The sequence below is a fragment of the Muntiacus reevesi genome, chromosome 2, assembly GCF_963930625.1.
Source record: "Muntiacus reevesi chromosome 2, mMunRee1.1, whole genome shotgun sequence".
In the NCBI taxonomy this organism is placed as follows: domain Eukaryota; kingdom Metazoa; phylum Chordata; class Mammalia; order Artiodactyla; family Cervidae; genus Muntiacus; species Muntiacus reevesi.
Window position 1 is genome coordinate 145,440,370 of NC_089250.1, and position 16,767 is coordinate 145,457,136.

Genomic DNA, 16,767 nt, shown 5'->3' on the forward strand with positions numbered 1-16,767 from the left:
AATGGGGATGATTACTCCATCACAGACTCTACATCATTTATACCCTCCTACTTCCCCCCTACTTTCTGTCTTTTCCCTGAATGCTGGTCTCCTATCCTGGCCCTTCCAGCTGCTGAAAGACACACATCAAACCTACATCCCTGCTAGATGGCAGAGTATCTGAAACCAAGGTGTTATCCACACAATTTGGGTTCTCCTGAGTCAGATTGGAAACTTCTGCCTGGCTTATTTCAGTTTGATTTGACATAGAGAACTCTGAATGGGGTGTAACTTCTATAACATGATCCTTAGGTCTTGGCTCCTGGACATGTCCTCTGGGACTTGCTTTCAAACCAGGGCCTCTTGAGTAGCTGCTACTAAAAGCTTTCTTTTTTTGTCACATTTACTGTACTCCCCAAAGAAGCACTTATCTACTCCATCTTACTCCCTTCCATTCTGTCAGGATCCGGGCATCCTTTAGATATTTACAGCTTCTAGCTAGCTGTATGAACTCAGAGACATCTGTATGTCTCAAGCTGTTTTTAAGTTCTTAACCAAATCCTAGTATGTGACAACACTCAATTAGTGTTAGTTGTTGTTATTATGATGTTGTTATTAACATAGCAATATGTTCTTACAACTGGTGTAACCCACTTACCAAATTTGACTGTTAAAAGTGGTCACATTTCTCTATTTTTAAAATTCTGAGTCTAAATTCAGTTTATTTTTATAACTGTTTTATTTAACTTTAGTTGTTTATTTCTTCTTGTGCTTAGTCACTCAGTCCTGTCTGACTGTTTGTGACTCCATGGACTGTAGCCTGCCAGGCTCCTCTGTCCATGGGGATTCTCCAGGCAAGAGTACTGGAATGGGTTGTCATGCCCTTCTCCAGGGGATCTTCCCAACTCAGGGATCAAACCCAGGTTTCCCGCATTGAGGCAGATTCTTTACCATCTGAGCCACCAGGGAAGCCCTATTTATTTCTTACCTAGATATTATGTGCACCCAGAAAAAATTCCAAAACAGTAAAAAGGCCCACCACTTCTCCCAACCACCCACTTCACCTCCCCACCAACAGCCCTCTTACCAATTCCTTCCTTAAACAACTTCAAGTTGCAATTACATTCACAAACTTGACCATTTTTCTCTTATATATCTCTTATATAAATATTAATACTAGCCATAATAATGTATCTTGGAAAACTTTTCAAATCAGTTCTTACTGAGTTGCCTAATTATTCCTTTTTTTCCTTTTAAAGATTTTCCTCCTGTTTTTAGATTAGGGAATTTAGGGCATTAGATTCCACCCAATTTAGAAATATGGTATAATTTTCATAAAATAAGATTCATTCATTTTAACTGTACAGTTTAATAAGTCTTGGCAATTGTATACTGTTGTGTACCCTCTCAACAATTAAGATATAAATATTTCCATCATTCTAAAACGTCCCCTCATTCTCCATTGTAATCAATCCCCTCACCTAAAATCTAACTCTGTGAAACCACTGACCTGCTTTTTACTACAACATAGTTTTCATTTCTAGAGTTTCATTTATTTCATTGTACAATATACAGTGTTTGACTTTGTAAACTTCAGTATTTTGTGTTCGACTTTGTACACTTCAATTTTTTTTTTTTGAGATTCCATGGCCTTGTTGTACACATCACCATCTCATTTCTTTTTAGCACAGAGTATTAGGCAATAAAGGAGTTATTTACTAAATTATCAGTTGAGAGATATTTGGTTTGTTCCAGTTTGGGCTTAATATGAGTAATGCTGCTATGAAAATCTGCATAACACTTTTGTGTGGAAATATGTTCACATTTGCTCTTGAGTAAATCCCTAAGAGTAGAATTTCTAGGTCATAAGGTATGTTTAACTTTAGAAGACAATACCAAACTGTTTCACAAGTGTATCTACCATTTTGTAATCTCACCTATGATATAATTTGCCTTAATTCTTTTCAACAGCCGGCATGTAACTGCTGGTCAAAAAGAGCAATAAAGCAAATGCAGCAAATGTTAAACTGGTGAATCTGGGTATAAGAGTACACAGATGTTCATTTTACTATTCTTTCCTTTTTTCTTTAAAGTTTTTTCAAAATAAAAAACTGGAGGGGGTACTAGATTGCATGTTATATGGTATTGGACTAATTCTAAAGTTTATCTGGCAGGGTATTTGTAAGGAAAGAGTAAATTTTCAAAGAGAACAATGAAGGGGAATGGTTCCAACTAGATAGCTAAACAAATTCTAAAGCTATGATAATTTAAACATTTTTATTGTCACATACAAAAACCTCCTGGATAATCATACAGAGAGTCTAGGAAAAAAGCTCAAGTGGCTATGGATTTTTAATATACAATGAAGATGGCATTTTGCTTTTTTAAAATTTATTTATTTTTTTCACATTCAAAAAGCACGCAAAGGATTTATTTGCTAGTCAAAGGTGTTCACAGAACCAAACAGGGACTATAAATTAAGTTTTTCCAAGGAGCTTCGCCTTAGTGAAATTAGTTGACTCTGTAGGCAGAAGCAGGTTAACAGATGACATTTACACCTTGGGAAAATATATCACTGATGAGGCGTCCCTATATTTAATCATTTTAATGAGCATGTGACACTGTTAAGAAATAACCACAGAATTCTTCAAAACTTGTACACATCCACACGTGTGTGCTTAGTTGCTAAGTTGTGTCGGGCTCTTTTGCAACCCCATGGACTGTGGCCCACCACGCTCCTCTGTCCGTGGGATTTTCCAGGCAAGAATACTGGAGTGGGTTGCCATTTCCTTCTCCAGGGGAAGATGGCATTTTAAAATCAGAATGGGTTAATATATGATTATGGGACTTAACTATTAATTTATAAAAATGTCAGATCTCTATTCCATTCCCTTTACATACACCTTATATATGAATTCCTTAAATATGAATTCAGGAAATAATAGAAGTATATTAGAAGAACTATACATGATTTTTATAAATTATGGAATAGGCATGACATTCTTAAGCAAGAAGTGAAATCCAAAAGCGGTAAAGAAAAGTGCTGATATATTTTGCTACATAGACATTTAAAAATTCTATTGGATTAAAAATAACATAAACAGTATATCTGTGCATGTTTTTTTTGTGTGTGCTCAGTCATTTGTCAGTTTTCTCGCAGTATAAATTTTTCATTTTATTTGTTTTTGGATGTGCTTCATTGCTGCATGGGCTTTTCTCTAGTTGCAGCAAGCAGAGGCTACTCTCTAGTTGCAGTGTGAGGGCTTCTCATTGTGGTGGCTCCTCTTGTTGCAGAGCACAGGCTCTAGGGCTCCTGGCCTTCAGTAATTGTTGCACGTGGGCTCAGTAGTTGTGGCTCCCTGGCTCGAGAGTGCAGGCTCACAAGCTGTGGCCCATGGGCTTAGTTGGTCTGTGGCATGTGGGCTCTTCCATCAACCTGTGTCTCCGGCATTGGCAGGTGTATTATTTACCATTGAGCCTACAGGGAAGCCCCTCACGGTATAGAGTTTGCTGATTGCATCCCCATAGTATCATGTTTCTTTCCCTCTTGTATTTGGTTTAAATTGATAGTTACATGTAAAGGCTTGATCAGATTAGATTTCTTTTTCAAAGTAAGACTAATTTCAGGACTTCCTTGGTGGTCCAGTGGTTAAGAATCTGTGCTTCCATTGCAGGGGCCTCGGGTTGGGGAACCAACATTTCACATGAGCATGGCATGGCAAAAAAAAAAAAAAATTTTTTTCTTGCCTCTTTTTATCAGTGTTATCAGCTATTGATTGTCTTTTCCTAGATCCATTCATCTATTAGGGTTTGGCAACTGGTGATATTTTAATTCTCTTTTCTACCAAGTTTATTAGAATACTTCTATAAGGAGAAACTTCCCCTTATCACCTGTTCAGTTACCCTGAGATATTCAACTTGTATAGGAAAAGCATAACAAATGTTGATTCTTTTTTCTTTACCAATTGTCAAAATAATGAGTTGATTCCCTACCATCTTTCATAAGTAACCAATATCCGTCCCAGTCCTGGAATCAGCCATCTTAAGGAGTCCAGGTTACTTTTAACAAAATGACATTTAAAAACAACAAATTGAGTGCCAGGAATGCCCATTGATACTGGGTTGGTCATGGACCCTAGGTCTTCTCAGAGCTAGAAAATACAATTAAAAAAAAAAGATTAACTATATCATGAGTTCATATTGACACTTAAAATTCAAAAGCAGCTATGGAGTTTTTACTCAACATCATCAATCTTACCTCATTATCTCTTCTTAACAATATAAAAAATTTCAGTTGTCAATAACAGCAACATTATTTTATTTTTTATTATCTTTATTCTATTTCTCCCACAATACACAGTTTCAGAGCAACAATGTTGCCAAATTGAAAGAGACATGTATACCCCAATATTCATTGCAGCACTATTTACAATAGCCAGGACATGGAAGCAACCTAGATGTCCATTGACAAATGAATGGATAAGAAAGTTGTGGTTCATATACACAATGGAATACTAGAATGCATTTGAACCAGTTCTAGTGAGGTGGATGAAACTGGAGCCTGTTGTACAGAGTGAAGTAAGTCAGAAAGAAAAACACCAATACAAAAAAAAGAGCCGGAGAAGGAAATGGCAACCCACTCCAGTATTCTTGCCTGGGAAATCCCATGGATGGAGGAGCCTGGTGGGCTACAGTCCATGGGGTCACAAAGAGTCAGAAAAAAAAAAGAGAAACTCCAATACAGTATATTAGCGCATATATATAGAATTTAGACAGATGGTGACGATGACCCTATATGTAAGACAGCAAAAGAGACACAGATGTAAAGAACAGACTTTTGGGCTCTGTGGGAGAAGGCGAGCGTGGGATGATTTGAGAGAATAGCATTGAAACATGTATATTATCATGTGTGAAACAGATCGCCAGTTCAGGTTCCATGCATGAGGCAGGGTGCTCAGGGTTGGTGTACTAGGATGACCCTGAGGGACGGGATGGGGAGGGAGGTGGGAGGGAGGGTCAGGATGGGGAACACATGAACACCCATGGCTGACTCATGTGAATGTATGGCAAAAAACACCACAATATCATAAAGTAATTAGCCTCCAATTAAAAAAAGTGAAAACAAACAAACATAAAACCAATGATGTCAGTAACCACCAATAATATAAATACCAAAAACAATTTGAGGGTTTAGTTTTTAGTTTCTTTTTGTCCTTAGAGTACTTTTGACTATGGCTGTACAGTCAAATTAATGTATCTCAGTCATCTGAGATAGTTCTTTGTATACTTACAGTACCAACTCAATACATAGTTAGAGTATTTCTTTTATTTATTTTCTCCCCAGTTTTATTGAAAACATTTAATTCCATTTTACTTTCTATTTAGGGGGGTTGTTTTTACATTTTTATGTTTTGTCAGACTTTATGAGATATTCAAATATATTAAAGCTCACCAGTTTTAAGTATACCATGACTCTGAAAAAGATAGAGATGTACAACCATCACCACAGTCATTATATAGAATATTTTCATCAACCCCAAAATTTCTCTTATGATTCTTTGTAGTGAGTCCCCTCCCCACATCTCTTGGCTCTTGTGTACAATTTGATGGACTTTGGTATAATACATTATTAACTGTTAAAAATTGTGGCAAAATATACTACATAAAATTGTCATTTTAATAATTTTTAAGTGTGCAATTCAGTGGCATTAGCTACATTCACAATATTGTGCAACTGTCATCACTATTTCAAAAATGTTTTCATCACATCAAACAAATTCTATACCCATTAATTAGGAATTCTCCATTATCCACTCTGCCAAACATGTCCACAACTATAAGCATCTTTGCCATAGACATCACTGCTGCAGACATTTATGGCACAAATATTTTTGCAGCATAACTGATTGACCATAAGGCCATTCTGTTGTAAAAAATAAAATAACAAAAAACAAAAGAGGGACATCAAAAGGACATAATGAAACATATGAACAAAAAAACTAGAAAGAAAAAAAAACTAGAAAGACTTTATAGCAAAATACAAAATCTTTGAATAAACTAAAATGTGTGTGGGTTTACTTCAATACTGTGCAAATAACTGATTTTACTTTGTGGCCTGTATGTAAGCACTTATTTCCCAAGTCTTTCATTCACAGCTATTATATAACTGTGCTTACATACAGGCCACAAAGTTAAATTATATTTTTGTAATATAATACATATTACAAATATATATTACATATATTTTTGTTGTCAGTGATGACTTATCTCCTTGTTCAGCATTGTACTTTTTCTTTTACATTAATATTTCCTTTGTTAAGAGAAGTATAAGTTTCCAAATACTAAGATGTATATTTTGTAACCAAGCTTCATACTGTGTTGTGAAAACCTCTCCGCTGTTGTTCTTGGCATCTTGTCTATCCATAGATGTTCCAAATTTCTATGGGTCCTATGCCTTCAAATCACTGAAGGACTGCAGACTGACATGTAACCATTTTCCAGTACAATGTGCAGTCTGGCTTTACTCACTTTTCTTTCACACTTCTTATAAGTTTTATCAACCTATTTTCTATCAAGTTGACATACATTGTTGTTATCATCCACTATTTTAAGACTCTTCACTGTGTAGACCATAATGAGATCCAAGATTTATGTATTATAAAAATGGGAGTTCTGCATCAAGGGGAAATGAAACCAGACTGTCAACAAACTAATTTATCTTTTATGGCAAAACAGCATTATAGACAATTAGCTATGTAGCAAACATGCTTGCAACTTGTCTATAGTAAAGATGCTTGCAATGAAAGTACCTAGAACCCTCCCCAGCCCCTTGTGATCTCTAGTCTACTTTCTGTCTCCTTTGAATTTGCCTAGCCTGGATATTTCATGTAAGTGGACTCATACAACATTGTCCTTTGTGTCTAGCTTCTTTTGCTAAGCATGTTTTCAAGATTCATCCATGTTGTAGCATGTCAGAACTTCACTCCTTTTCATAGTTGAATAATGTTCCATTGTATGCACAGGTCGTTTAAAAATTTTTTATTTATTTTTAATTGGAGGATAATTGCTTTACAATATTGTGTTAGTTTCTGCCCTATATCAACATGAATCAGTCATAGTTATACATGTGTCCCCTCACTCTTGAACCTTCCTCCCACCTTCCATCCTGTCCTGCCCCTCTAGGTTGTCAAAGAACAACAGATTTGAACTCCCTGAATCACACAACAAATTTCCACTGGTTATCTAACTCTACATATGGTCATGTATATGTTTCAATGCTACTCTCTCAATTCATTCTACCTTCTCTTTATCCTGTTGTGTACACAAGTTTGTTCTCCATTGTGCCCTGCAGATGGATTCATCAGTACCATCTTTCTAGATTCTGTATATATGTGTTAATATGTGATATTTGCCTTTCTCTTTCTGACTTACTTCGGGCTTCCCTGGTCACTCAGACTGTAAAGAATCTGCCTGTAATGCAGGTAACCTGGGTTCAATCCCTGGATCAGGAAGATCCCCTGGAGAAGGGAATGGCTACCCACTCCAGTATTCTTGCCTGGAGAATTCCATAGACAGAGGAGCCTGGTGGTCTACAGTCCATGGGATCACAAAGAGTCGAACACAACTGAGTGGCTAACACACATTCTGACTTACTTCACTCTGTATAATAGGCTCTAGGTTCATCCATCTCTTTAGAACTGAGTCAAATGCATTCCTTTTAATGGTTGAGTAATATTTGATCGTGTGTATGTACCACAACTTCTTTATCCATTCATCTGTCGGTGGACATCTAGGTTGCTTCCACGTCCTGATTATTGTAAATAGTGCTGTGATGAACATTAGGGTACATGTGCCTTTTAGGATTATGGTTTTCTCAGAGCATATGCCCAGTAGTGGGATTGCTGAGTTATGTGGTAGTTTTATTCCTAGTTTTTATAGGAATCTCCATGTATATGTCACATTTTGCTTATCCATTTATCTCTTGATGGACACTTGTTTCCATCTTTTGACTATTGTGAACAAAGCTGCTATGAAAATGCATGTCCATATATCTCTTGAGCTTCTGCTTTCAACTCTTTTGGGCATGTACTTAGGAGTAGAATTGCTGGGTCATAAGGTAATTAAATGTTCAGCTCTTTGAGGAACTCCCAAATTGTTTTCTGTAGCAATTGCACCATTTGTTTTCCTAACAGCAACATATGTATCAATTTTTCCACTTTCTCAACAAACAATACCTAGTAGGTGTGACATGGCACCTCACTGAGGTTTTGATTTGCATTTCCCTTGGCTTCTCTGGTGGCTCAGACAGTAAAGCATCTGCCTGCATTGCAGGAGACCCGAGTTTGATCCCTGGGTTGGAAGATCCCCTGGAGAAGGAAATGGCAACCCACTCCAGGACTCTTGCCTGGAAAATCCCATGGACGGAGGAGTCTGATAGGTTGCAGCCCATGGGGTTGCAAAGAGTCAGATATCTAAGACTGAGCAACTTCACTTAATGACTGATATGGGCTTCCTAGGTGGCACTAACAGTAAAGAACCTGCTTGCGAATGCAGGAGACTTAAGAGACTGTGAATTCTATCCCTGGATCAGAAAGATCCTCTGGAGGAGGGCATGGCAACCCACTCCAGTATTCTTGCCTGGAGAATCCCATGGACAGAGGAGTCTGGCAGGCTACAGTCCATAGAGTTGCAAAGAATCGGATATGACTGAAGTGACTTAGCACACAATGACTAATGATGTTGAACATCTTTTCAAGAGCTTATTGACCATTTGTGTATTTTCTTTGGAGAAATGTCTATTCAGGTCATTTATTCATTTTTAAAACTGGATTGTTTGTCCATCTCTTTATATTTATCCTTCATTATATATTTAAAGCAGGTTTCTTATAGGCAACAATTGGGTCTTGTCTGTTTTATCCAGTCTGTCTTTCAATTGGTGTATTTAGACTACTCACATTTTAAATGTTTTTTTTATAAAGTTGGATTGATATAGACCATATTTGTGACTATTTTCTATTCTATTCTTTGCAATTCTTTGTTTCTTTATTTGAATCTTCTCCTTTTTTCTTCTCTAGTTTTAATCCAGCATTTCATATGATTTCATTTTCTCTCCTCTCTTAGCGTGTTAAGTATACTTTAAAAAAGCTTTAGTGATTTCCCTAAAGTATTTTTTCCCCTAAAGTTTGAAATATATATTTACAACTAATCTAAGTCCTATTCCAAATACACTATACCAGTTCATGAATAGCACAGGTATCTTATAAAAGAATTATAAATCCCTCCTTCCTGTCCCTTATAATGTTGCCATGCATTTCATTTATCTATAAGCTGTAATCTCCCAACACATTGTTGCTATTTTTATTATTTATTTATTTATTTTTGATTGTGCTGGGTCTTCATTGCTGCTTACAGGCTTTCTCTAGCTGCCGCAAGGAGGGGCTACTTATCGTGGTGCATGGGCTTCTCATTGTGATGGCTTCTCTTGATATGGAGCACAGGGTTTAGGTGCATGGACTTCAGTAGTTGCAGCTTGTGGACTCTAGAGCACCGGCTCAATAGTTGTGGTGCATGGGTTTAGTTGCTGTGCGGCATGTGGAATCTTCCCGAATCAGGGATTGAACTCGTGTTCCTATATTAGAAGGCAGATTCTTTTTTTTTTTTAGAAGGCAGATTCTTACCACTGTACCACTAGGGAAGTCCTGTTGCTATTATTTGAATAATTGTATATTAGATCGATGAAATGAAAGATTTTATATTCATTTGCTCCTTCTCTAATGCCCTTTTTTGTTATGTAGATTCAAGTTTCTGACCTATACCATTTTTCTTCTCTCTAAAGAATATCTTTTAATGTTTCTTGCAAGATAGGTCCACTGGCAACACATTCCCTTGGTTTTTGCTGGAACAGTCTCTATTTTTTCTTCACTTTTAAACATAATTTTGCAGCAATGAAGACCCAGCACAGCCACAAATAGATAAAATAAAAATAGGCAATAATAATAATAATAATAATAAAAGAACATGGTAGAGATTCTGAAAGAAAAATTTATGAAAGTTTGTGGGTCTCTTAAGATTAGGCCCTCAGGAGTTTTTAATTCTCAAGCTAGTCCACACAACCTCCAGAAATTTGTCAATTACTGTTAATATGTTCTTACCAGTTCCTTGCTCCAGTGGCTTCCATTCCCTATAAACTGTGATTGTCTGTAATTGCCTGTCTATTCACTTTCAGAGGCAGTAACTTGCCCCCAAATTTTTTGTTTTATTTAAGAATAATTACATAGAAATATAGAAGGAATTATGTCAAAGTGTAATGGTAAACTCACAAACATGTTTGCTTTTGTTGAGTAATAGAAACATGGTACATTCATGTAGTGAAATAGTATGCTTGCTGCTTGGCTGCTTACTTCGCTTCAGTCGTGTCCGACTCTTTGTGACCCCGTGGACTGTAGCCCGTGAGGCTCCTCTGTCCATGGGATTCTCCAGGCAAGAATACTGGAGTGGGTTGCCATTTCCTACTTTAGGGGATTTCCCCAACCCAAGGATAGAACCTAGGCCTCCTGTACTGCAAGCAGATTCTTTACCACTGAGCCACCGGGGAAGCCTAGAACTGAAGATTAACTGTACTTAAAACAATTAAGGTGATGTTGATCAGACCACTGCATGGCCAATTTTAAGATGACTGTCAGAGCTGACTGCTATTTTTGCACATAGTCCCCTCCCTCCACTTACGAAAGCTCTTGCCCTCTGATGTCAGTGGGGTAGGAGTTGGCCTTGGGACAGGAGTCTACCCTCTTCCTACCCCCCCACCCTCCCATAGCTGGCATCCAAAATAAAGTGTTGGTTCTTTAATGGACCGGAACCTGGTGGTCCGGAGTCGACGATGAGAAAGTGAAAGAAGGAAAGAGGGTTCCCTGGGTTACGCAGCCGGCTTTCACGCCCCAGGGAATCAGCCAGAAATAGAGAGATAGAGAGATAGAGATAGAGAGATTGAGAAAGAGAGAGAGAGAGAGAAAGGAAGAGAGAGAGAGAGAAAGAAAGAAAAACAGACAGACACGGGGACCAAAGCTCTGATGGAGCAAAGGTGTTTTAATCAACATAGCATGGGCATATATACTGTCTTACAAGATAGTTATTCTCAGCAAAGATAAAGATTAAAATTCCAGACTTACAAAACACAAGGTGATCCCTATTAAAGAGAGAAGAGGGTACTTATCACCATAATGAGAAACTAACAAAGGAAATGCCTGGATTCCCCAGCCCTGGGAAAGGCGTGCCTCTTTCTTAATTCCTGAATATTCAGGAATTAATAAGGGCCAAAGTTTTCCTGACAGATCCATAACAGCACACGGGAAGCCTACTGTTAAATGCTTCCTGACAATAAAGCAAATTTTCCTTTCCACCAATCTTGCCTCTTCATTGGTTTTTGAACAGTAAGCAGCTGAACCCCACTTTCACTTACACATACATTTTTATACATAGATGATATATGAAAAGATCCACAAGAAACTAGTAATTGTGGTTGCCTCAGATACGACTGAGTGACTGAGAACGCACTGGGAAAGAGAACTAAGGATAGGAATGGGAGAGAGAGAGTTGATTTTCTCAGTTTACTTTTTATTCCTTTTCACTTTTTTACAACTTACTTTAATTTCGTGTGTGTGTGTATATTTGTAATGGAAAAAAATGTCATTGTGTCCTCTATTCTGATTGATTTCAGAACACTTTCTGGACATGGAAAGAAGAACTGTAAAACTTGGTGTTAGCTGTGGGAATAGTGGCTCATGTTCCCGGTGTGATTTGCCAGTAGTCAAAGTTACAGAGACAGAAAGTAAAATGGTGTTTGTTAGAGTCTGGAGGTGGAGGAGGGAATGAGGAGTTACCGTTTAATGGGTATTGAGTTTCAGTTTTGTGAAATGAAAAGAATTCTGGAGATGGATGATGTTGATGGCTGTGCAACAACATAAATGAAATTCTTAGCATTGAACTGTGCACTTAAAAATGGTTGAGCTGGTAAATTTTATGTGTATTTTACCACAGTAAAAAAAAATGGAAAAAACCCACAAGACAGTTATTAACATTTTAAAGTACAAATATATAGAACTTTATAATAACAGAAAAAGAACTATTAATGACAGTGAAGGATAAGTTAAGGTTTTCCCAGATTTTAAAAGAGCCTAAAGAACTTATTGCTGTAATAGACACGCCCTACAAGAGATGCTAAACAGTTGTTCCAACTGAAACGAAAGGAGAGTAACTAAAAACTGTACAAAGAAATAAAGAACACCAGTAATTGTACCTACATAGTTAGGTATAAAATCCAGTACTGTTGTATTTTTAGTTTGTAGCTTCTCTTTTTTCCCTATATGATTAAAAGACAAATGGAAAAATAATTATCTATGTTAATGGGCACACAATGCATGCATATGTAATTTGTGACAATAACAACATAAGGAAAGGAGAATGAAGCTATGTAAGAGCAGAGTTTTGTATACTATTGAAGCTAAGTTGGTTTAATTCAAACTGGATTATTATTAACCGAAGCTGTTACCTCTAACACCCGGCCACTAAGAAAATAACTAAAAGCAAAATCAGAAAAAGAAATGAGAAGAGAATCAAAATAGTGCACTAGAAAAAAGTTAAACACAAAATAAGGCAGCAGTAGGAACTTCCCTGGTGGTGCAGTGGTTAAGACTCTGAGTTTCCAATGCAGGAGCTGATGTTCAATCCCTGGTTGGGGAACTAGATCCCACATGCCACAACTAAAGAACCTGCATGCCACAACTAAGACCCGGTGCAGCCAAATAAATAAATAATTTTTTTTTAAAAAGATAAAGCATGATAGAGTCACCCCAGAGATGTTCCTGTGTGTTCAGATTGCTGAATTTCAGTGTACCATCCTTGAATAAACAAAATACAGTGTGAATAGAAAGACTCATCACTGCCACCCCCACCTTTTTCTTTTCTTTTTTAATTTTAATTTTTTTTATTAGTTGGAGGCCCACCTTTTTCTAAAAATAATTCATAAGAAAAAATCGTTAATATTTTACATAATTAGTTTCACCCAAAGTTCACACATGGAAGAAATAGCTAAGACATAACATCATAAATTCTCACTATGAAATCACAATAGAATCTGATATATTCTGAGTATTTGCAAGTTGGGAGAGAGCCTCAGAGATTATATTACTCATCCCCTCACTGTAGAGATGAGGTAGGTCACTGAGGCCCAAGAAGGTCAAGTGTGGGACCTTGGGGTCTAACCCCAGGGGCAGAGCCTGGGTAGAATGCAGGTCTCCTGAAGCCTAACTCAGGGTGCCCTATACTCCTTCCTCTTTATCAAAAGTAAAACATAAAATTCACCAAATGATAAAGTGCACATGCTAATGTGGGCAAGTTAAGAGCTTCAGTTGTATCTGACTCTTTGTGACCCCACGGACTGTAACCTGTCAGACTCCTCTATCCATGGGATTTTCCAGGCAAGGATACTCAAGTGAGTTGCCATGCCTTCCTCCAGGGGATCTTCCCCACCCAGGGGTTGAACCTGCATCTCTTACATCTCCTGCGTTGGCAGGTGGGTTCTTTACCATTAACTGCCACCTGAGACACCCCACACAAGGTGGTGCAGATTAGCAATTTGGTCCTGCAATGTGATTCCTTTAGCCACCAGGCAGGTATGTAACCCACCTTGGAGTGGGAATTTTTCACACGAGATTGTTCAGCATTCTGAGGGAAGACTCGTACAGGTTAAACACGGCTTCTTCGTGGATTCAGGAAGATTCTTCATGGCTCTTAGCCTGTGGTGGGAAGGCGGTCAGCTGCATAGCAGAATTCGAGTTTCCAAGCAGCACTGTCAGCTGTGTCCTGGCTTTGAGCAGCGCAGCGATATCTGTATGGTGCATGCAGGATAACCTTTCTTCATCCGGTCTTTCCCCAAAGGAGGGCCTGTTGGATTAATCATTCCTGCAACAAAATGGTGAATGGTCCACACCAGTCTGAAGTTCACTCCTAGGTGTCCCTACTATATTGATATAAACCATAACTATTGTGAGGAAAGGCATTAGCAGACTAGGCCTCTGCGGTCTCTGGTGTTGGTCACGGGAAACTCGCCCTGTCAAAAGTTGGTATAATGTTGGCCTTTTGGCTACAGTTTCTTGCCCCAGGGGAAATGTCTATTTCGCAGGCCTCCTTGACAGCAGTATTCCCACTCAGCTTTCATGGGTAACCACTTCCCTCTCCAGGTGTAGTAGGCAACGGTGTTGTTCCAGGAGCCCGGGTGATCTGGCCTGGGTCACAGTAGAGTCGGGCCCTTCCGGGTGTCTCCAGGTAGTGCCTTTAACAGGTAACCCCCAGAGAGCATCTATTACTGCCTGTTGACTGTCAGACTTCCTGTGCCCAGTCAAAGCCAAAAGAGTCAGCAAACTCCTCGTGCTCTGTCAAATAGCTGGTTGAGTTTACAGCTTCTCAAATTTAGCCTTACTGACTTCATAGGCGTCCCTGTAAAAAGCATCAATAGCAACTCTCTTCACAGACGCTTCTCCATCCTACTTTATCTGAGAATCATCAGTGCCCACTGTAAATACTTTGGCAGGGATGGGGCCATCTTGGTGGGTAAAAACAGCGGCTCTCCGGGCCTCTTGTGAGTAGAGGTGTGCAACCCCATCTGCTACCGACTCCGGGGCACTGGGGAGTGCCCAAACTGCCGGAGCCTGTGAGAAACACCACGCCCAGGCCTCTTTGCCTCCCACCAGCCAGCCTGGGCCCCTCGTCAAAAGCAGAGGCAACAAGAGGATGAGCTAGATACAGTTTTGGGGTTTTTGTTTTGTTTGTTTTTAAAAAACCTTTGATCTTCTTTATTCATTGGCCCATTTCTACAACAAATACATCCAAAACACTACATAATAAAATTATTTACAACACTTCCAAATGAGAAGATTCTTTCTGCCCTCCTACTGCTGTTCACACACAGTACTTCACAGCACATCATGAGATTACCCAGTACTCTAAACTGCTTAAGAAATGTGAAAACTAATAATGTAATCTCATTAGCTCTGCCCAACATGTGGCAACATTTTAGAAACCTTGAACTTCATCTTGCAACATCAAAAGGGTTCAACAACTGCTTTCCCCATTGTACTTTACAAAATAGGTTGCAGGGACTAGAAGGACCACATTGTCAAAATAACTAACTGTACAGAAATGGATTTTAAAAGTCACAACAAAACCACTTTTTATAAATTTCACACACATTTACAAATATCATATTGTCATCCAACTTGTTTACTTGGATTTTCTTTGCTTGGATTGCACCACATTGGTTTTGTCTTTAGCAGAGCTAGAGGCTGAAGCAGACAGGATGGCTCACGATGTCCATTTTTCACATTCTCAGAAGGCACATGCCGGCTCTTCAGCTTGGGCGTTTCTCTGGCTTGAGTTTTGGACTTCTCAATGACCTCTTGGGGCTCACTGTTTTGTCCAGAGACTATGGCAGCATTTGCCTTGAGTTCTAACCTGGGAACAGACCCCTGTAGTGCTGTGGCTGGAGTTTCCTTTGGGACCAAACTCTGTGAAGGGCCTGGTGGTCAACTTGAAAATTCTGGTGGTTTAGGGCCTGAGTTTTCCAAGCAAATTCCTTGTTTTCCAGGTAATGGCTGCTTATCAGCCTCCTCCAGACCAGCTGGGTGAGTATCTGGAGTGTTTGGATTCTGCTAACTATTTTTCTTCTACCAAGGGGTTTTCTTCTTCAGTTTATTTGCATTGATGTTATTTTGCTTATTGTTTACCCCAAAATTTCCTGCAGAGATATCACTCTGCAATAAGTTGACTAACAATGGGTTTGTTAGTGTGACATCCTTACTGACTGGAAGCCTAGATTCTGACCACAGAACATCTGATTTCCATTGGGTGCACCAATGAAAGGTGCATTGAAAGGCATCCCATGACTGGAGAAGTGGTTTCTGGAGGTACTATTTCCCTGCATGGCCTGCACATGGGGGTGGGCGAACATGATGCTTTGTTGCATGCTAACATCAGGCATCATCTGAGACGAGCTATCATTATTTGCTATAGTAGCAGGATCACCATGCTGCTGGGCCATACAGGTATATATGTGTGTGTGTGTGTGTGTGTGTGTGTGTGTGTATAATTTATTTATTGACTGTGCTGGGTCTTCATTGCTTCACGGGCTTTTCTCTAGTTGTGGTGAGTGACGGCTACTTTCTAGTTGCAGTGCACAGGCTTCTCATTGCGGAGACTTCTCTTGTTTTGAAGCACAGGCTCAAGGGTCCACGGGCTTCTAGTTGTGGTACATGTGCTCAGCAGTTGCAGTTCCTGGGCTCTAGAGCACAGGCTCAATAGTTGTTGGGCCATATAGTTTTAAATATTATTTTTCTTTCACATTACTTTGTAAACAAGGTTTTGTGTTTCTCCATGTTCTGGCAGCGGCAAGCTGTTTTATAATATTAGTATTTAATAATTTAAGCTTTCATTTGGGGGTTGTTTGCAATTTTTTTGAGTCCCAGTGATTTAAGTGTTTTAGTATATATAAATTTTTTTTTATTCTATTTCACTGGGTTTTAAATTCCTAGATGAGAGATTGGGTCAAAGAAAGCCAGTTGGCTCTTGCCAAGTGTTACCGAAGTGTGCCTCTAGAAGGATTATTACCTGGCCCCTAGACAGGTGTGAATATATCTGTTTCCCAAAGCTTGGACCAGCGTTGGGTATCTAATTTTTACTTGGTTTAATGGTTGTTAATTGGAACCATACTATACTTACAGTCTTTAATTTGTATTTCCC

General features: G+C 38.7%; 1 pseudogene; it reads right to left on the bottom strand.

The window, feature by feature from the left end:
- Positions 1 to 13,764: 13,764 nt before the first annotated feature.
- Positions 13,765 to 15,370, bottom strand: LOC136157288 (formylglycine-generating enzyme pseudogene; annotated as a pseudogene).
- Between the last annotated feature and the right edge of the window lie 1,397 nt (positions 15,371 to 16,767).